Below are 22,217 nucleotides of genomic sequence, written 5' to 3'. Positions count from 1 at the left end.
AGAGACATATGAAAACATGCTCAAAGTCACTAATCATCCAAGAGATGCAAATCAAAACAACAATGAGGTACATCTCACACCTGTCAGAATGGCTGTCATCAACAAATCAACAAATGACAAGTGCTGGCGAGGATGTGGAGAAAAAGGAACCCTCATGCACTGCAGTTGGGAATGCAAACTGGAGCAGCCACTGTGGAAGATAGTATGGAGTTTCCTCAAAAAGTTAAAAATGGAACTCCCATTTGACCCAGTGATCCCACTTCTAGGACTGTATCTTAAGAAACCAGAAACACCAATCAGAAAAGATATATTCACCCCTATGTTCATAGCAGCACAGTTTACCATAGCTAAGATTTGGAAACAACCTAAGTGCCCATCAGCAGATGAGTGGATTAAAAATCTGTGGTACATCGTCGGCCTGTGGACTGAAGGGTCACAGGTTCGATTCCGGTCAAGGGCATGTACCTTGGTTGTGGGCACATCCCTAGTAGGGGGTGTGCAGGAGGCGGCTGATCGATGTTTCTTTCTCATCGAGGTTTCTAACTCTCTATCCCTCTCCCTTCCTCTCTGCAAAAAATCAATAAAATATTTAAAAACAAAAAACAAAAAAAAAGAAGGAACTTTTACCATTTGCAACAGCATGGATGGAACTGGAGAGCATTATGCTAAGCAAAATAAGCCAGTTGGAGAAAGATAAATATCACATGATCTCACTCATATGTGGGATATAATGATCAACATAAATTGATGAACAAGAATAGATCCAGAGATAAATGGCAGGGGAGGGGGGGGTTAGAGAGGAACCAAAGGACTTGTATGCATGCATATTAACATAACCAATGGACACAGACACTGGGGCAGTGGGGGCTTGCCTGTGTGTGGGAATGGCTGGGGGTGGGGGGTGGGAAAACGGAGACATATGTAAAACTTTAGACAATAAAAAAATGTATTTAAAAAAGAATTACAACAGAAATAAATGAAACAGAATTTTAAAATAGCAACAAAATTGACATTCTGTCAGGCTGACCATAAAAAAATGCAGACAAATAATTACAATCAGGAATGAAAAGAAGGTGATTATTACTGACTTTATAATAAAAAGTATTATAAGGAAACATAATTAATAAATTAAATAACCTGATGAAATAGACAAATTCCCAGAAAAACACTACCAAAACTGATCAAGATATAGAAAATCTGAATTACATCTATCTCAGAAGGTTGCCCAGGACCAGAGGGCTTCTCTGATGAAATGTACCTTTAAACCAAATGTTTATAGAAGAATTGACACCAATCTTCCCCAAACTCTTCAAAAAAAAAAAAAAACACAAAAAAAACAAACAAAAACACAGAAAAAATGGCATCACTTCCTAACTCATTTTTTTGAACCCTTTATTACCTTCATAACAAAACCAGACAAAGACATTACAGTAAAACTACAGATAAAAATCCCCTCCATTTTATGTGTTTCTAGATCCCTTTCTACATCCCTTTGTCCTCCTGTCCCAATCTAAACTGATTACTCTTCAGATCCACTTGAAGCCACCCTCTTATCATCTCCCTTCACTATCACCCTAGGTGATAGCGGCTCAAAATACCGGCTCTTCCACAACATACCGAATTCTGCGCATGGGCCACGAAGTTTCAATCACACTGTACATACGCGCCCCCATGTGGTATTTTGTTGAAGAGCCTCACCAAAGAGCCGCATGTGGCTCACGAGCCGAGGTTTGCCGACCACGGCCCTAGGTAATCATTTCTCTTCTGTACTGGATCCTACCTCTTTTTTGGTGACTCCAACATTTTGATGGAATCGTGTCCTCTAGCAACTTCCCAAGATACAATGCACTTGAGGTAGCCTAATAACCTCATGTTTCATGATTTTAGCCTACTCCCTTCAGGATTTTGAAGGCATTATTCCACTATTGATTACTTACTAAAGTTAGTGATTCCTAATCGTATCTACACTAATAAAAGAGAAACATGCAAATTGGTGTCACTCTGCTACGCCCACCAGCCAATCAGAGCAACTATGCAAATTAACCCAACAAAGATGGCAGTTAATTTGCATACACAGGCGTGGAGCGAAGACTGAAGGCTCTGGCCGGAGTGAAGACTATAGACTGAAGACTGAGCCGAAACCAGTTTGGCTCAGTGGATAGAGCATCGGTCTGCGGACTGAAGGGTCCCGGGTTCGATTCTGGTCAAGGGCATGTATCTGGGTTGCGGGCACATCCCCAGTAGATGTGCAGGAGGCAGCTGATCGATGTTTCTCTCTCATCGATGTTTCTGACTCTCTCTCTCCCTTCCTCTCTGTAAAAAAAAAATCAATAAAATATATTAAAAAAAAAAAAAGACTGAAGACTGAAGAGGCTTGGCTTCTCCACTGCGGCTGGACCAAAGGCCTGGGTCCCGGGTGCCGGAAGCAAACCGGTGCCAGGAGCCAGGGGAAGGAAGGCCCATTGCACGAATCTTCATATTGAAGATATGAAGATATATATGTGTGTGTTTGTGTGTGTGTATTTATTTCAGAGAGGGAATCACTGATTGGCTGCCTCCTGCACACCCCCTAACGAGGACTGAGCCCGCAACCCAGGCATGTGCCCTTGACTGGAATCGAACCCAGGACCTTTCAGTCTGCAGGCCAACACTCTATCCACTAAGCCAAACCAGGCAGGGCCCTAATCTCTTTTATATGCTCTATACCCAAAAGCTTTTAGGATTTTCCCCTTTATTTCCGGTGTCTGAAATTTACCATGATATATGGGATTCAGTGACCTTCTGGTTCCTGGATTGATGTTAAACACCTGAGCCACACCTGGCCAGGCTGGTTCCATTATTCTTTTTTTTTTTTTTTAACGTGACACCCTTTTTTTTCTTTTTAAATCTTCTTTGTTGAGATTATTATAGATGTCCCTCTATTTTCCTCCCATAGCTCCCCTCCACCAGGTTCCCACCCCATCCCAGGCCCTTGCCACCCTACTGTCTATGTCCACAAGTAATGCATACATGCATATAAGACCTTTGTCTAATCTCTTCTCGCATCCCCCCAACCCCTTCCCTCTGAAAATTGTCAGTCTGTTCCATTTCCATGCCCCTGATTCTATTCCATTCACCAGTTTATTCTGTTCATCAGATTTTTTACTCATTTGAGTTTTAGATTCACTTGTTGGTATGTATTTGTTGTCACTTTGTTGTTCATATTTTTTATCTTTACCTTTTTCTTCTTCCTCCTCTTCTTAAAGAATACCCTTCAGCATTTCATATAAGAGTGGTTTGGTGGTGATGAACTCCTTTAGTTTTTTCTTGTCTGTGAAGCTCTTTATCTGACCTTCAAATCTAAATGATAACTTTGCTGGGTATAGTATTCTGGGTTGTAGGTGCTTGCTATTCACCACTTTGAATACTTCTTGGCACTCCCTCTGGCCTATATAGTTTCTTTTGAGAAATCAGCTGACAGCTGTATGGGCACTCCCTTGTAGGTAAAAGTTTTTCTCTTGCTGCTTTTAAGATTCTCTGTCTTTTGCCCTTGGCATTTTAATTGTGTCTTGGTGTGGTCCTCTTTGGATTCCTCTTGTTTGGAGTTCTCTGTATTTCCTGGTCTTGTAAGTCTATTTCTTTCAACAGGTAGGGGAAGTTTTCTGTCATTATTTCTTCAAATAGGTTTTCAGTATCTTGCTCTCTCTCTTCTTCTGGCACCCCCGTAATTCAGATGTTGGTATGCTTGAAGTTGTCCCAAAGGCTCCTTACACTCTATCTTCATTTTTTCTAAATATGTATATTATTTACTTTTTACAAAAGGAAGGGAGAGGGATAAAGAGTTTGAAACATCGATGAGAGAGAAACATCGATCAGCTGCCTCCTGCACACCCCCTCCTGGGGATGTGCCCACAACCAAGGTACATGCCCTTGACTGGAATCAAACCTGGGACCTTTCAGTCCTCAGGCCGACGCTCCATCCACTGAGCCAAACCGGTCAGGGCATCTTCATATTTTTTTTACTCTTTTTTCTTTTTGCTCTTCTGGTTGGGTGTTTTTTGCTTTCTTGTATTTCAAATCATTGATTTGATTCTTGGGATCCTCAAATTTACTGTTGAATCCCTGTATATTATTCTTTACTTCAGTCAGTGTATGCTAATTTCTGACTGGTCTGGTCCTTTTCCATTTTTTTTAAATTTTAATTTTTTAAATTTTCACTAAAATCCTTGAAAGTCTCACTAAGTCCCTCAGATTTCTAGAAGATTCTTGAGTAACCTTATAACCATTGTTTTGAACTCTATATCGAGTAATTTGCTTTCTTCCATTTCTTTCATTTGTCACATGTTTGTCTCCACATTTTGGCTGCTTCCCTGTGTTCGTTTCTATGTATTGGGTAGCTGCTAAGTCTCCTTTGAGTTGAAAGAGTGGCCTTGTGCCCTGGCCAGTTTGGCTCAGTGGATAGAGTGTCGGCCTGCGGACGGAAGGGTCCCGGGTTCGATTCTGGTCAGGGGTACGTGCCTTGGTTGCAGGCTCGATCCCCAGTGTGGGGCGTGCAGGTGGCAGCCGATCGATGATTCCCTCTCACCATTGATGTTTCAACCTCTCTCTCCCTCTCCATTCCTCTCTGAAATCAATAAAAATATATTTTTTTAAAAAAAGAGTGGCCTTGTGCAGTAGGGCACAGTGGCTCAGCCTCCCCAATCACCTGAGGTGGACACTCTTGGTGCACCCCTTTGTGGGCTGTGTGCAGTTTTGTTGTAGTTGAGCCTTGATTGCTATTGGTGTCACTGGGAGGAATTGACATCCAGGCCAATTGGCTGTGGGGTCTAGCTGCGACTACAATGGGAAAGCTGCTATGCAGGAGACACCCTTATGGAGGACTTGCTTCAGTGGGGCTTTGGTGCTCAGTGAATCTGCCCTTTGAGTGTGTCACTTATGGATGTGAAGAGTTGTAACCTGGTACTGTTTCACACTGACCACTGGTACACTGGCTCTTGGGTCTCCAGGGAGGTGCAAAGTGAGCCACTGCCTGAGGCCACCCAGCAGGAGCTACAGAGAGATCTGCAGATTCCTCCTCTTTGTATCAGGTTTGGAAGTGCCCAGACAAGGCCCAACTGTGAAGCAAGGTAGGCTAGTGCTGGGGCCAGTGGCAGTCTTGGGGGCCTTTTATTTATAGGTTTGCAGCTCTGACCCAGCTGCAGCTTGTTTGATGGAGTTTTCGCCTGAGAAAGGACAGACCATTCATATGCAAAAGCTGTTGCACAGCTTGGGTGGGGTTGTAAATTGGGTAGGGCAAGGTCTCAGGGAATCTCTGGGTGGAGCAAACAGAAATGGCTTCCAGTCAGCCCCACACCGAGGAGGTCCAGGCAAGAGAACAATGACTGCGACGAGCACCTCTGTCTGGAAGAAAGCCGCCCCGAGTTCCTGCCCCGATGCCAGACAGTCCAGTTTCTCCCTGTATGTGTCTGGGTCTCCCAGAGCCTCGCCCAGCACTGGAGCTCAGAGCCAGCGGGAGCTTGTAAATTCAGTTCAGTGCTGGCCTTTTAAGAGGAGCAGCTGTCTCCAGCAGCCTGTGTGTCACTCAGCCCCAGTCCGCACTGGTTTTTACAGTCCATAGTTCTTACTACCTGTAGGGACTTTTTTCCCCAGTTCTGGGACCTGGGGGTGGGGGGTCTGGTGTGGGGCTGGGACTCCTCACTCCTCAGAGCAGCCTCCACAGAGGCAATCACCCTCCCGATTAAAAAAGCGGCACACCCAGGTCCCAGACCAGCCCATCCCGCACCTCTGCACCTTCTACCAGTCTCAGTGCGCTTTCTTCTTCACCTCTCTAGTTGTAGTACTTCCACTCAGCCAGCTTTCCCATGGTTCTGGGTGGTAGTTGTTCTGTCTTTTAGTTGTAATTTTGATGTGCTTGTGGGAGGCAGCAAGTACAGGTGTTTACCCATGCCGCCATCTTGGTTCTCTGGTTCCATTATTCTTAATTTCCTTCATATTCTGTATTTCCAATTCTGTTATTTCATGTTCTAAATGTCTAAGAGCTCTTTGTTTTCTGAGGATTGGTTTTTCTTGTTTCAAAGATATAATTATCCCCTTCCAAATATATCAATAACTTTTTATATGTTTTTATTGTTGATCAATAAATTTTTTAATAAAGTTTTCTTCCTGAATTGTTTCTATTTCCTTCTTCTCTTTCACATAGAGATTATCCTAAAACGTTTAATGATCCTTAATCTCATACGTTAAAATGAAACAAAAAAGTTGCTGCAATTTCTGTGTTTATAGGTGTCACTGTTGGATGATGAGTCTGGGCCATGTTGTCATCACTTGGTCTTTTTCTCCCTGATCATAGGTTTGCTGTAACAGGATGAATCTTCCAATCTCATCTTCTGGAATTAGGAGCCTAACACCCAGTGTTCTCAGAACTAGAAAGAAAGAGGCTGGGGGTGATTCCCATTTCAACATGTAGATTTCTATTCAATTATCTGTCAGTTATGGCACCCTTAATCCAGCTGTACCCAGTGACAAGAACAGAGATCATCCCTTTGTATCAGAGAAGAAACCTGAAGAGACCCTTTCCTGGGGTCTACTTGTTATTATAGACTTTTAGACAATTCTTTCAAGGTACCTGCAGCCACCAATACTGAAGCATCCCAGGACTACAGAGCACCAATTCTAGGACTTCCCCACTAATAAATTCAGTTTTCTCACATCTAAAAAGTTATTTACCACTTGTTGCTTTCTAGCTCCTAAAATTTTAGTTGTGATCAACTTTCCAGGTTTTTTTGCCCTTGACATCTATGCCTATTTTTTAAAAAAAAAAAATCAATTCTAGTAGAGATTTGATAGCAAAAAAAGTAAATGGTTATTGAATCCACCATGTTTAAATGAATATTCATTCATCTATCAATTTTGATGTGTCATGTCCTCATTGTTATACATTTCTAAATAGTATGAAATTTAAGTTCAAATTCTAGTAAGACACAGAGGTTTTTGTTTTTTTAATCCTCACCAAAGGATATGTTTATTGATTTTTGAGGGGGGGGGGGGGAGGGGGAAAGAGAAAAAAAAACATTGATGTGAGAAAAAAACATGATCGGTTGCCTCCCGCACACACCCCAACCATGCAGGTAGACTCATTGTGGCTTTAACATCTAGTTTTACTATACTGTAGTAAAAAAATACTGACCTATTCAATTATTCTTATTTAAAATTTCAAATTCTCATTGAAGCCCAAGACAGTTTCAAAAGAATTCACAGGAATTTGAGAAGAATGTGTATTCTCTATTGGAAACAAAGTTTGACATACTTCTATTAAATAAAGTATACTGCTATTCAAATCTTTATAGCCTTAATTTTTGTTTACTTAATTTATTAAATTCTGAGAGGTGAATTAAAGTCTCCTAAAAAAAACTAGTTTTACCAATTTCTCTAAAGAAACTACTTCATATGTTTTAACGCTATTTGTTTGAGTTTATCACACAAAAGTTTAAGCCTGATACTGTTTAGCAGTCCTAGTATTTTATTTAAAAAATGTTTTCCACTCAAAAGTTTTGCCCTAGAAAGGTTTTATCCTTTGCTTGATGTCAATGAAACTTGCAAGTTTTAGTATTATTTTTGCCATTCCCATATTTTCAATGTTTGTGTCATTCTGACCTAGATAAAACTCATAAAACCACACAGTAAGATTTTTTATCCAATTTGAAAAGGGGACGGAGGAAATCAATTACAGTTAAATTAAGAAAAAAACTATTGGAAAACTATAAGTTAGTCAAACTTGACAGGAAAATTGGTGAAGAGGGCTTGGAAAATAAGATGGATGCGCCAAGAGTAGGTTGGGCAAGCAATACCACACTAAAGGACATCTACTTAGAATACCATTTGCATTACTGTTAATGGAACTGCCACCATTAAAACATTCACTCACATAGCACAAGAATATTGGTTACCCCAAAGCCACTGAAAGTTATCTCTATCTTCTCCACCTGTGTGAGCTGTTCCAGCAGGATCAACGTATATGGAAGTCAACTTGGTTTCCTAGTCTCCATCCCTTTCAGTGCTCCCCCTCCTCAGGCATGAAGTGATTTTTCATTGCTTTTCAGATTGCAGAGACCCAAGGCAGCATACACAGGTGGGATCCATCCAATTCCAAGAAGTATGTAGCACAAATAGGTATAAACAGGAAACTATTTAAGAAAGAGGTTCAAGGCAGGGCTTTCAGGCAAGCTTCCTATTATAATACCACTAGTTCATCAGAATAATCAGGGAACAGTAGATAGTTCTGCTGTCATCCCTTCTCATCCGTACTGTCTATACAGAAACCCCAAATTTCAGAGATATGGATGAAATCTATTTTCCCAGTGGTAGTATGAGACAACCTATTCTTCTGCTTTAGCTGATTTGCTTCAACAGGTAACTTAGATGGAGTCAAATGTATCTATTTTACCATGTTACCAAAAACTTCACTAACTTATTTACTAACTGAAACCTATTAACTGAGAGAACGGTTAAAATGTAAACTTGTCATGAGCTCTGGCCACCGAGTAGCTCAGCTGGTTAGAGTATTATACTGATACTCCAAGGCTGCTGGTTCGATCCCCAGTCAGAGCACATACAAGAATCAACCAATGAATGCATAAGTAAGTGAAACAACAAATCAATGTTTCTCTCTCTCTTCTCTGTTCTAAAAGCTATAAATAAATAAATAAATAAATAAATAAATAAATAAATAAATTTCCATTGTAAACTTGTCATAATAAGACTAACATACTATCACCCAGGCCCCATTGGAAGGAGCATCATCCCCTACACCAAGAGGTTTGGGGTTTGATTCCCTATTAGGGCACATACCTAGGTTTTGGGTTTGATCCCCTGTCAGGGCACGTACAGGAGGCAGCCAATCAATGTTTCTCTCTCACATCGATATTTCTCTATAAAATCAATACAAACATATTCTCAGATAAGGACTTTTAAAAAAGGCCTAACATACTATTTTCAGAATGCTAAGACTCTATTAACTCCCAAACACTGTTGTATTTATTAACTCTAAAAAAGGCAGAAAAACATTCTTTAAGTTATATTACTCAAGTAACTTTTTCATATTGTTCTACATTTTCTATTTTAATAAACGTATTCATTATAAGGAATAGTATACAATTTAAAAACTTTGAAAATTCATTAAAAATAAATATCTTAAATAACAAATATAAAAAAATACTACAGCCCAGAGTATTATTAGGGAACTATATATTAGGGATTTTTCCCTCCTATAAAAGCTATGTGCTTTTAACTATTCCTAAATGTTAAAACAAGTAACTATTTTAAAACAAATTTAAATCTTGGTATACTCCAGATTACTAATTTTCTTATCACCCATTTGTCCACCAACTCTTATACCAATTAGAATGTCTCTGAAAACATGGCTAAAATGTACCACTATAACTCAAAACACAGAATTACAATAGAAGCTCTTTTTAGTATTCATCTCAAGTTTGTTATTTTCTTAAGTCCAAAGTACTAGCAATTCAGAAAATACCACTACGGCATAACTTTCTGGGGTTTTACTTAGTTTTCAAATCAAACTTGAAAAAAAATTCATCACTTTTTAATAGAATAAAGCAGATAGCCTCAATTAGTGTTAATTACTTACTTGCAAACTGTATGACCAAGTAAATTTATTTTCAATACCAGAAGAAAATAAAATTGTTCCATTCTTATTTTAACTTTGCACTACATAAACTTAGGAGGCATGCATTTCACCTTCTTTACTTTAAAACTACCCGTCCTTACTTTTAAATATAAATCTCAAAATAATTACCTCTAATTGGCCTTTCTCACTTCAATCTTTTCCCCAATCATGTTATATCTGGCTGTTAATATTCTCATTTTTCTTCTTGTATTTCTGTTCAATGACCTTCAGTAGAACTCCTCATTTCTAATTTCTAATCCAAACTTCTTTAGATTGTCAGCTCAGGCCACACAATCTTATCAACTTTATTTTTCATTAAATTCATATAAAACACTTTACTTCAAGCAAGGAAAATATTTACACATTCCACAATTCCCAACATGCCTTTCCCCTTTTCTGATATTCCCTTCCCTCTCCATCAATCTAACAGACCACTTCTTCAAAATATAGATTAAAAGTTTTTTGCCAAAAAGCTTTATTCAGTCTTACTACATACTATTCATATTATTTTATGCCAGCTCAGTAATTTAAATGTTTCATTTTAAGTGCTCTTCAAGTTGTCTTAGATCATGAGATCTTAAGAACAGGAACCATATCCTTTGCTGTGTATAGCATTCTCATTCTTACCCCTTGTAAATGAATAATACCTAACTCAATTAAAACAAGAGAAGGTTAGAGAAAATACAACTAGATAAACAAGGTGTTTTTTTTCTGAATACAAAAACTAAATTCAAATATAACATTCATTTTTGTCAAAACACAGAAACATAGAACATACCCTTAAGTGTATTTTTTCTACACATAGAAGTCAACTCTTTTTTTTTTTAATATATTTTATTGATTTTTTTTTACAGAGAGGAAGGAAGAGAGATAGAGAGTTAGAAACATCGATGAGAGAGAAACATCGATCAGCTGCCTCCTGCACATCTCCTACTGGGGATGTGCCCGCAACCCAGGTACATGCCCTTGACCGGAATCAAACCTGGGACCTTTCAGTCCGCAGGCCGACGCTCTATCCACTGAGCCAAACCGGTTTCGGCTAGAAGTCAACTCTTAATGCTATTAATAACATTCTAATTATTTTTAATTTTTAAATCTATCCAAAAAGGATATAAAGTCTTAATATTTTGTAGATAATAAACAGACTTTTTCAAAGTCTAATCTAACCAATTTTTAAAAATACCTATTTTTATTGATTTCAGAGAGGAAAGGAGAAAGAGAAAAAGAAACATCAATGATGAGAGAGAATAATCGGATCAGCTGCCTCCTGCATGTCCCCCACTGGGGACTGAGCCGGCAACCCAGGCATGTGCCCTTCACCAGAATCAAACCTGGGACACTTCAGTCTTCAGGCCAACGCTCTATCCACTGAGCCAAACCAGCTAGGGCTAATCTAACCAATTTTGCTTTAGCCTTCTACACTTGTCAAATACAAAACCTATGTAAGAAAAGCTGACAGATGCAGTTTTATTTCTTAAGACAACTATTTTTTAAGTTTATTTTAGATGGGAAAGGAGAGGCGGAGAGAGAGAAACATTGATGTGAGAGAGAAACATCCATCCCATCGGTTGCCACCCACACAAACCGTGACTTGAATGGAGCCCAAAACCTGGGCATGTGCTCTGACTAGAAATTGTATTGATAACCTTCATTCAGTGCACAGGACAATGCTTAACCAACTGAGCCAGCCAAGGCTCTTCAAGACAACTTTTAAAATTCTTGGAGCAAGAGTGTATTAGGCAAACTTATTACAAATTAAAAAAACAACTTCTTTATACATTTTTATTCATAACCTCAAAAGCATTCATAATTCAAGTGTTAACGAGAAAGTATTTTCATGTCCATTCTACATAATATACAAAACATCTATTCCTCCAAACTAGGCATACTAGAATGAAGACTCATATTTTCATTGTTATGTACTTTTTAGAACTCTTTTTATAATACATATTACAGAAAAAAATCCTTCTCCCTAAAGTACCAATTGTTATACTACATACAATAAGACTTCTGCTGCTCTATATTTATAAAAAACAATGCTGTAACCATTATTTCCATTTGAAAAATAAAACTGATTCAAGCACTAGAAGTTAAAATCATGACCAATAATCCCATTTCAGCCTTCGCCGGTTTGGCTCATTGGATAGAGCATGGGCCTGCGGACTACAGGGTCCCAGGTTCAATTCAGGCTAAGGGCACATACCGGGGTTGTGGGCTCCATCCCCAGCAGTGGGGAGCTTGCAGGAGGCAGCCAATCAATGATTCTTTCTCATCATCGATGTTTCTATCTCTCTACCTCCCTTCCTCTCTGAAATCAATAAAAAATATATATTAAAAAAATAAGTGGAACAACAAATTGATGTTTCTATCCCTCTCCCTCTCTAAAAATCAATCAATAAAAAAATTTAAAAAAATAATTCCATTTCAGTTTGCATTTTATAAAGTGTCCTTCATGGATTTTAGTTTTTTGTGCAACTGTCCTTAAGGTAACATTCTAGTTCTTTACTCATAAAAGTGTCAAAATCTTTCTGGTTGAGACAGCCATTGCAGTAAATTGAGCTCCATAGAGACAATGCCAGGGCAAGTGTGAGCTGGCTGGGCACTGGGTGACTGTGTGCTTGCTGAGGAAAATTAATTAGGAGTAAAAATAAAAGGCGATCCTAAGAGGCCGAGCATCGTATGCTTTCTTTGTGCAAACTTGCTAAGAGGAACACAAGCAGCAGCACCCAGATGCTTCAGTCAACTTCTCAAAGTTTTCTAAGAAATGCTCAGAGAGATGGAAGACCATGTCTACTAAGAAAGGAAAATTTGAAGACATGGCAAAGACGAACAAGGCCCGCTATGAGAGAGAAATGAAAACTTATATCCCTCCTAAAAGGGAAACAAAAAGAAATTCAAGGATCCCAATGCACCCAAGAGGTCGCCTTTAAACAAAGGAGAGCATCCCGGCCTACCCACTGGTTGCCGGGAAAGAAGCTGGGAAAGATGTGGAATAACACTGTTGCAGATGACAAGCAGCCTTATGAAAAGAAGGCTCCTAAGCTGAAGGAGAAATACAAAAAGGATATTGCTGCATATTGAGCTAAAGGAAAGCCTTAGTATCCAAAAAGGGAGTTGTCCAGGCTGAAAAAAGCAAGAAAAAGAGGAGGAAGATGAAGAGGAGAAGATGATGAATAAGTTGGTTCTAGTGCATTTCTTCCTGTCTATAAAGCATTTACAGAACTCACTCCTTTTAAAGAAAAAAATGGAAATGGTAGATCTGACTGTAGTGTCTTTTTGTATAGTTAACACACTACAGGATGTGTCTTTAGATAGCCCTGTCCTGGTGGTATTTTCAGTAGCCACTAACCTTCCCTGGTACAGTATGGGGGTCGTAAATTGGCATGGAAATTTAAAGCAGGTTCTTCTAGGTGCACAGCACAAATTGGTTATTTATGGGGATGGTAGTTTATTCATCTTCAGTTGTCTCTGATACAGCTTATACAAAATAATTGTCGCTCTATTAACTGGGTATCACTCTGTAATTGAAAAAAAAAGTTGCAACTGCTTTGTTGACATTATGAATACTTCTAAGTAGATACAATTTTTTTTATTAAACAAAAAAAAATATTTCTGGTTGAGAGTGGATACTTACCTATAAACATAAGAATATTATTTTATTCCTACCCCTACAATCACAATCAGAAATACTCAAATACCTTTTTAAGTAACCTGAAATGCCTAAAAGCTAACCTACATAATGCCTAGAAGCTACTTTCAAGTTTCCAAAAGGCATCTATATAAGGAGGCAATCCAAGACCTCCTCTACCTACTTCTTGGCTATAGGCCTAGAGAATATTGTAATAAAAGCAAGACAGACAACCATGTTATCTGTGTAAGCAATTTTAATTTCTATATTCTAAACAATTTTTTTAGTCATAAAGCTAACCTCTAAAGGGTTACTATTCATGAAATCTAAGAAACATCTCTCTCATCTTGACATAACCACACTGGAAAAAAACAGAAGGGTCATAGTATCAACAACCTATCATCTGATTTACATCCAAATTCATACAACAATGTCAAAGACAGAAAAGAGGCAGATTGGGATTAATTCTCACTACCCTTAGAAAGAACAAAATATGCCACAACCAAGTTCAAAAATAAGACAAACTTATTTATGGTGATAGAGGTCAGAATAGTGTTTCTTCTTTAAGGGGGAATTAATAGAAGGGAGCAAGAAGCACCTTTTTCTGTGCAGAAAATGTTACATCTTCATGGGAATAGAAGTTACCTGGTATATTTATATCAGTAGTTCCCAACCTTTTTTTTTGGCCATGCTCTACCTAACCATCTCTAAAATCCTGATGCCCCCCCTTGTGACATATATAATTGAGTGAATATTAAATGAAAGTTGTACAAAACTTTCTATATCTGCACTATATGTGACTAGTAAGCATTTGAAATATAGCTAGTTTGAACTGAGATGTGTCATAAGAAACACACATCGATTCTGAATACTTGGTATAGGGGAAAAAATAGTAAAATATCTCAATCATGTTAACATTGAAATGTTTTGAATATAATGGGTTAAATAAAATACATTAATAGGATTAATAGGATTAATTTTACCTGTTTCTTTTTATTTTTTAATGTGGCTACAGAAAATTTTAAACCATATTTGTAACATACAGTATTTCTTTTGGGTAGTGCTGACCTATACAATTTATAAATGCCCCACAAATTATCTTTTAGTGTATGTCATCCACCCAATGAGAGTGTAAAAACCAAATAAAGTTTTTTTCTTTTAACAAATTAAAGTGTATTAAATTAGGAATTACTAATAGTAATTAAACAGGATTTAAGTGCCTATATAATTTTAATAACATTTTTAAAAGATTTTTTACGGGAAAGGTTAAGGCATTTCAAAGTATGAAAATATAAGAGAAGTTTTGTTTTCATATAGCTATAAATTGAAAATGTCATCTACATTTTACATATATCAAATTTTGAGTTAAATGTTGCACCAGAAAGGATAGTGTTATTAAAGCAATAGCATTTCTAATCCCAGAATATTAGTTCTGATAAAGCTAGATTATTTTTCATCCTAGTCACTTAGTAAAAAAAAAAGGCAGCTTCCATTTTGACCAATATCTCTATACCAAAGTCTAGCAGCCAAAACAAAGAGCCTTTATATGGTGGTATGAATAAACAATGTGGGCAATAAGACACCACTTGAAATGAGAATAGGCAAAAAAAAAACAAACAAAAAAAAAACTTTTATAATGTTAAGTTTTATAAGTAGGAGATGAAATTTACAAATTGCATTAATTAGGTTAAAACAGTGATTTCCAAAAGGTGTGCTGCAAAAGTGGGCCAAAAGAATTTTTAAAACATCCTGACTATATTTAGTTAGGGGCACTAACCTATTTCCCCTTAGATTAAAAAAAAGAAAAGAAAAGACAATAGCCATTACAACAATAGCCATCTGGTATATATAAATGAATCAAAATTACATTATTTTTGTCAAATAGGCAAAAAAAAATTTTGTGTGTGTGTATGGCAGAGTTTTAGTAATCAGTTTGTGTGTGCCATGAGATGAAAAAGGTTGAAGATTGCTGGGTTTAAGGATAGACATATAGAAAGAAAGGACAAGACAAAATAAAGATCCCATCTGTAAAATCAAGACACGCCTAGATTTAAACTTGGCTGCTCTATGATTTATTATCTTTGTGACCTGAGTCTGAGTTTGTTTTCTTGCATATAAAGTGGAAATATATATACACATCACAGTATTATTAAAAGGAACACAATAGATGGTTAATTAATGTCAGTCTTATCTCCCTTCCCTTTAATACTAATGATTATACGGTGATGATCATAAGATTAGGGGTGAATTTCTCTCCCCCTTTCATTTTCCAAACTGCTGAAAATACTTTTTAAGCATATATGAAACTTCTATTATTTCCTATTCATACCTATCATGTGAACTTTAAATTACTTTTACTACTACAAATATTTTTATAACTTAAAATTTGTGACAGTGGTGGGAGGAGGTAGACGGTAGAAAAAAATTAAAGAGGAAAATAAGTTTAAGACCATACTAGCCCAGATATACAAAGTATGGAGAGGAAAAATGCAAAAGGAAATGCTGTCTGAGAAAATTCCCCAATTCAGACTAAGCAATGAAAAGGATAGCATGTCTTACCCTGGCCAGTAGCAGAATGGTCAGAGCATTGGCCCACGGACCAAAGGGTCAAGGGCATGTACCTGGTGGTGGTCTGCTCCCCAGCACCAGTCAGGGTGCATGCAGGAGGCAACCAATCAATCGATGTGTCACTCTCACATCGATGTTTCTCTCTCTCTCTCCCGCTCCCCCTTCCGTTTCATCTTCTCTAAAAATCAATTGGAAAAAATATCCTTGGGGGAGAATTAAAAAAATAGCATGCCTCTCCTCAACCTAACTACTGTTGCGGCTACTCTTTACTCTCATCCAGATGTACATTACATACAAATACACATAGCTATACAACCCTAGTCTCTCTACTAATGGTCACCACCATACTCATGGTCAACAATTTAAAGGATAAAGAAATTCAGGATGTTGTAACAAAGACAAACCAACACACTGGTTGGGAAATAATTTCACTAAAATGTACTCATTGCAAGTGCATTTATTCATCAGCTGATGGTCAGAAAATGGTATGTGTTCCTGAAGTACTGAACAGCTAAAACTGGAGAAGCCACACTGTGATACATATCTCTGACTTCCTTTTTAACAACCTTGCCTTTGTAAATAGGAGTCTAAAACATTAGCAAAGGTATATAAATCCAAATCACTCAGGTAAAAAATTTCAAGTTACAGTAGAAAAAATAACTAAACAATGATAATAACTATTTTTATTCTAAAAGATACTAGAAAGCTAAGTACTTTATATAAATTACTAGAGGCCCAGTGCACGAATTCGTGTACCAGCGGGGTGTCAGCCTGCAGGATCAAGCCAAAACCAACATCTCCTGAGGGGTCCCAGATTGCGAGAGGGCACAGGCCAGTCCGTCCAAGGGACCCCACTGATGCACAATCAGGGCCAGGGAGAGACACAGGTTAGCCAGCTGGGGAGGGACTGCAGGAGGACTCCAGGGTGTGTCCAGCCCATCTCACTCAGTCCCAATCAGCCGGACCCCAGAAGCAAGCTAACCTACTGGTCGGAGCATCAGAGCATCTGCCCCCTGGTGGTCAGTGCACGTCATAGCAAGCGGTTGAGTGGCCTTAGCATATCATGCTTTGATTGGTTGAACGGCCAACTGGTTGACCGGACACTTAGCATATTAGACTTTTATTATATAGGATGTACATGGTATTATCATTTACCATTACCATTTGCCTAGTGCTCACATAGCTAGATTTTAACCCCACCAATTTTACTTCAAGGCTTACACTTTTAAAGCTTATCTCATCCTGCCTCTTTATCCTATATAATAAAAGCCTAATATGCTAAGTGTCTGATTGGCTGTTCAACCAAAGCATAATATGCTAATGATATGCTAAGGCTGCTCAACCACTCGCTATGTCTACTTACCAAATAATACATACACACACACACACCAGCACACGCACACACACGTGTGTGTATATATACAGAAAGTCATAGTTGCATTTATAATTATGTATAAACTAGAGGCCCAATGCACGAATTTGTGCACCAGTGGGGTCCCTTGGCCTGGCCTGTGCCCTCTTGCAATCCGGGACCCCTCAGAGGATGTCAGGGAGCCAGTTTTGGCCCAATCCTGCAGGCCAGGCCAAGGGACCCCACTGGTGCACAAATTCGTGCATTGGGCCTCTAGTTTATACATAATTATAAATGCAACTATGACTTTCTGTATATATACACACGTGTGTGTGCGTGTGCTGGTGTGTGTGTGTGTATGTATTATTTGGTAAGTAGACAGTAAGCAAGAGGCAATTAATTCCAACTTTGGCAAGGCTTTTATCCACCTTCACAAACCATTTAACAATTAAAAATCACTCCTCCCCAATAAATGGTGTTTTGAAAGTACTATAGTTATATTTAACGTCTCCCTTAAGAAACTGATGAAAAAGATATGCATTAGGCTTTTGAGTAAAAGGATGAACAACATGAAAGGATAAAAATGTTAATCATGCCCGGAAAGTGTGGCTCAATGGTTGAGCATCCACCCATGAACTGGAAGGTCAAGGTCCGATTTGGGATGGGTTGCAGGCTCAATCCCCAGTAGGGGGCATGCAGGAGGCAACCAATCGCTGATTCTTTCTCATCGATGTTTCTCCCTCTTTCCCCCTCTTCCTTCCTCTCTGAAATCAATAAAAAAATGTTAATCGCTTAAAAGTTTGATAAATAATTGATGAAACATAGGTAAATATGCTTTGTAAACTATAAATTACTTTCATCCTAATACTTTATTCATTTTTTATTTTAAATTAACCTGTTTGGCTCAAAACCTTTAAGTTTCTGGACTTTGTACAAAAAGTCTTAGAAGCTGTATTTTCAACTTCAATGAATGATATATACATAGTAAAAGGCAATACCTAAAATCTGTATTTCTCTAACCAACTTCAATTGCACCAATCTAGACTAACAGACTAAAATTTCAAAGAACAAATAACATCTGTACTTTTCACAAAGTTACTTACAAGATCACATTTCCCAGAATCCCAAGTGAAATGGGAAAGCTACAGCTTGTAGACACAGAGTAGAACAAAAATTGGTAGAGGGAGAGTGTAAAGGAAATCCCATGGAAACACTAACCTTAATCCAATCTCCTTTTCCCCCAGTCAAGAGAAGTTTGCACTGCTGCTGCTTCTGCCCTGACATGCTCCTTCTCTCCCTCTTGAAAACCTCTGCTTTTCTCTTCCTGGAAAGTTATCTCACAGGACTCTTGTTTTTCTAGCTAATTGTCAAAGGATGTCCTAAATAATACTAATTTCCCATAATCACAGTAAGAGTTCCCAGTAAATTCAAAGACGACAGCAACTCTACAGTACAACTTTGGCAGATCTAAGAAAAAAATTAAACGTTAGAGCGACTGAGGCCCTTGAGATAAAAACTTTTTCATAAAGGCACCATCTCCTGAATTGAATTTGGTGTTCTACCTTCTAGGTCTCAAATGATCTTTATGTATTTTTTTTTTTTTTTATGACAGGAAAAAGAAATATTTTAGCCAACCAGCAGGGTGAGCCAACGCTAGAATCAGTTTGAGTATTCTCAATTCTCTCAAAATTCAATGGTGTAAATGGTTTGCACTTTAAAAACTAAGTCATCATATCTCATTAAATAAGTTTTTAAGTTATTGTCACAAAAGTTCTCATTAATATAATAGTATCTAATTAACAAGTAATCTCAAACATACTTCCTCTAATAAACCTGAATTAAAAGACACAGTATACTTCTAGAACTGCTTCAGTCAGTGCTACATCTCATTAATTTTGTGCAATATTTACAGTTCCTCCACCTACAAAACAGACATTCTCGTCCTGGCTGGGTGGGTCAGTTGGTTGGAGTATAGTCCCATACACCAAAAAGTTGTGGGCTTGATTCCCAGTCAAGGCACATACCTAGGTTGTGAGTTTGATCTCTAGTTGGGTTTGTGGAGGAAGCAGCTAATCGATGTTTCTCTATCACACTGATGTTTCTTTCTCTCTCTCCCCCTCTCTCCCTTACTTTAAGAAGAAAAGGGGGGGGGGGGCTCCTAAAATTAGTGATCTATAAAATTAGGACTGGATAATTCAACATACCAATTTCTGAATTTGGTGCAAACTACAGTTGCTTTAAGATATGCCTGCAAACCAGTTATGAAAAACACATTCCTACAAGACTAAGACCCACTCTTTTCCTTTGGAATCACAATCTGAGAGTCTATTTAGACTCTTATTTAAGTAACCCTAAATGTGTATATGGAATGAGAGAAAGGTGAACTTGATGTTTTCTGACAACCAATTTCTCTGTCAGGTATCATCCAATCAATCACTTCTAGTGGAGTCTTTTCTCCTTCTACTATGAGAGTCTCAATTCAACCACAACCAAAACTCTCCCTCTTATAACTTGAATGACAAATTAAACTTGCAAAATATGTAAGGTTTGCAGGTGATGGAGTCATTTTATAATTACAAATAATCTGGGAGTATTGTTAATTATCACAAGACTAGTGTGTAATTAAACCCACTCACTTACATAGTGGTGAAAATTTAAAAATAGCTTATCAACTTTCTTAGAAAAGTCAATGATTTAAATGTACCTTAAATGACCCATAAAAGCTTTAAAACCTCAACATGATTTAACTTTTTTTGTTAAATTTGATATCCAAAAAGTTAAATTGTGATATTTCACCATAAATGATTTTACTACTTGTTTAATTTCTGTCAGAACTTACAGATATACTACTCAGTAGTAATTAGTCTTAAATTGTTTTTAAATAGGGCCAAAGCAGCAAGTCCATTACACAACTACAACCCTATTACAAAATGAAAGGCACTAGCACCATTGTTTTCAGCATGCATCTCATTTCTTAGGTAATAACTGGTAGTAATGACAGTTATCTCAAACTTTTCAAGAAGTCTATCAAGCTACCTGTTTTTTTGTTTGTTTTTTAAATATATATTTTTATTGATTTCAGAGAGGAAGGAAGAGGGAGAGAGAAACATCAATGTTGAGAATCATTGACCAGCTGCCTCCTGCATGCCCCCAATTGGGGATCGAGCCCACAACCCGGGCATGTGCCCTTGGCCAGATCGAATCTGGGACCCTTCAGTCTGCAGGCCGATGCTCTTTCCACCTAGCCAAACCGGCTAGGGCTGTTTTTTAATTTATGGATCATAATTGCTTTTTGAAAACCCCCAATTAAAACACAATATTGCTGTGAAACTATCTGAAATGTCTGTTATTTTGTATTAAATTGGTTTTAATGAAAATCACTTTAAACCCTAAGTCATCATATCTCATTAAATAAGTGTTTAAGTTATTATCACAGTTCTCATGAATATTACAGTATCTAACACATATTCTCAAACATACTCCCTTATTTTATTTAACCACTGTTAGTTGTAGACAGTCGAATTCTAATACCAGAAAACATAATCAATGAAAAGAGCAATGGGGAAGAAGCTGAGAGAGAATATTCCATTATGCCAACTTAATCATCACTGGCCCTTAATATAGCATAAAAGAGAAGGTGAGACTAGTGTTCCTTGAGATTCCTTCCATTCTAAAACTATGATTCAGTAATACACTTGTCAATGTGTTAATATAAGTCCTATTCATTAATATAAGAAGAATGCTCTGTTAGGAAAAAAGCTAAAAGGGGGAAAATCTGGGGGGAAAAACACACACACGGAAAATGGAAGTTTTAGGTAAAGGTGGAAAGTCCAAATTTTAATTTGAACAGAGATCTCAAGTTAGTGATTGCAATGTGTTTAAGCATCCTTTCAATTACTTTAATTTGTTAATGTGATCTGGCCAAAACATTAGTCGTTTCCAAATTTTGTACTTCAAATATTAGTTATTATCAATACACAAAGTCATAAGTGCAGTATAACTTTAAGTCATGTTAGGAATTCTAAAATTTACAATACTATGATTTTAACAGCAATATACATATTTTATTAAAATTAGTCAAGCCTTCATGTTTCACCTATTAAAATGTCTAAATTATAACTTTATAAAAACTGATTTTTTTCTTACCAAACCTACTAATGCAATATTGCAGCCATCAAGTTCCCTGGATACTTACATATGGCACTGAAGGCAAACAGCCAGATTCCTTTTTTGAGCAATTTGAGTTGTCTATTTTTTGAAATGTTTTCTGACATATATTAAAAAAAAAAAAAAAAGCCTAAGCTACTGCAGAGTGGCAATATTCTATTAAAGCCAATCTAATCTATCATCAAGATGCAACAAGACTGGCATTAGTCGGGACTGGCCAGATGAGACGTTGTTTTGGCATTTCTGTTGAAATAATTGATTTGTGTACAAAAGAGGACGATCATTCCTGGATCCCCTTGTTTGAGTTACTTCTTAATGACTTCTGAAGGAAGACATAAAACTTGCAGCCTACACCTAAGTTGTATACACCAGCTAAATGTATGTCAACATGACTGCGAACAGTTCAAGAAAAGTTTTCCACTAAAGGTGGCTCAATAAACCACGGATGGGTCCCGACACGAGAGTCGTCTGCGGAAGTCTCGCCACAAGAAACCTTTAGCTCCGCCGACTCACTCAGCTGCCCATCACCGAGAAGGGTGCGTGCGGGGCCCCGCACCTCCAGGCTCCCGGGAGGTCGAGCACACACCTGCTTCCCTCGGGCAGAGGCTAAGCTCCCGGGGACACAAAGCCAGGGGGTCAGACCTGGAGAAGCAAAAGGCTTTAGCGGACACCCACCGAGCCCCCGGCAACCCACGCACTGGGAGCGAGTTACCTCTGGCAGCTACTTCCCGGGCACCTAGCGGCAGAGCCTCCTGCAGAACCGGGCGAGGAGAGGGAGCAGCGGTCCCGGCCCCACGTGAGCGGAGGGATGTGCACAGTTAGTGCCAGAGCCGGCGCTT

General features: G+C 38.1%; 1 protein-coding gene and 1 pseudogene across 1 annotated transcript in view; one reads left to right on the top strand and one right to left on the bottom strand.

The window, feature by feature from the left end:
• ZNF644 (zinc finger protein 644) overlaps positions 1–8,382 on the bottom strand; it is a 111,538-nt gene extending 103,156 nt beyond the window's left edge. Inside the window, exon 1 of the mRNA XM_014542617.1 lies at positions 7,962–8,382. The gene's annotated coding sequence lies outside the window, so the exon portion shown is untranslated. The remainder of the gene's footprint in view (positions 1–7,961) is intronic.
• LOC102253531 overlaps positions 1–13,293 on the top strand; it is a 27,878-nt pseudogene extending 14,585 nt beyond the window's left edge.
• Positions 13,294–22,217: the final 8,924 nt, after the last annotated feature.

Source organism: Myotis brandtii, unplaced genomic scaffold (assembly GCF_000412655.1).
Source record: "Myotis brandtii unplaced genomic scaffold, ASM41265v1 scaffold1083, whole genome shotgun sequence".
In the NCBI taxonomy this organism is placed as follows: Eukaryota; Metazoa; Chordata; class Mammalia; order Chiroptera; family Vespertilionidae; genus Myotis; species Myotis brandtii.
Note: the sequence above shows the minus strand (reverse complement) of the source record. Positions and strands in the feature narration are given on the sequence as shown.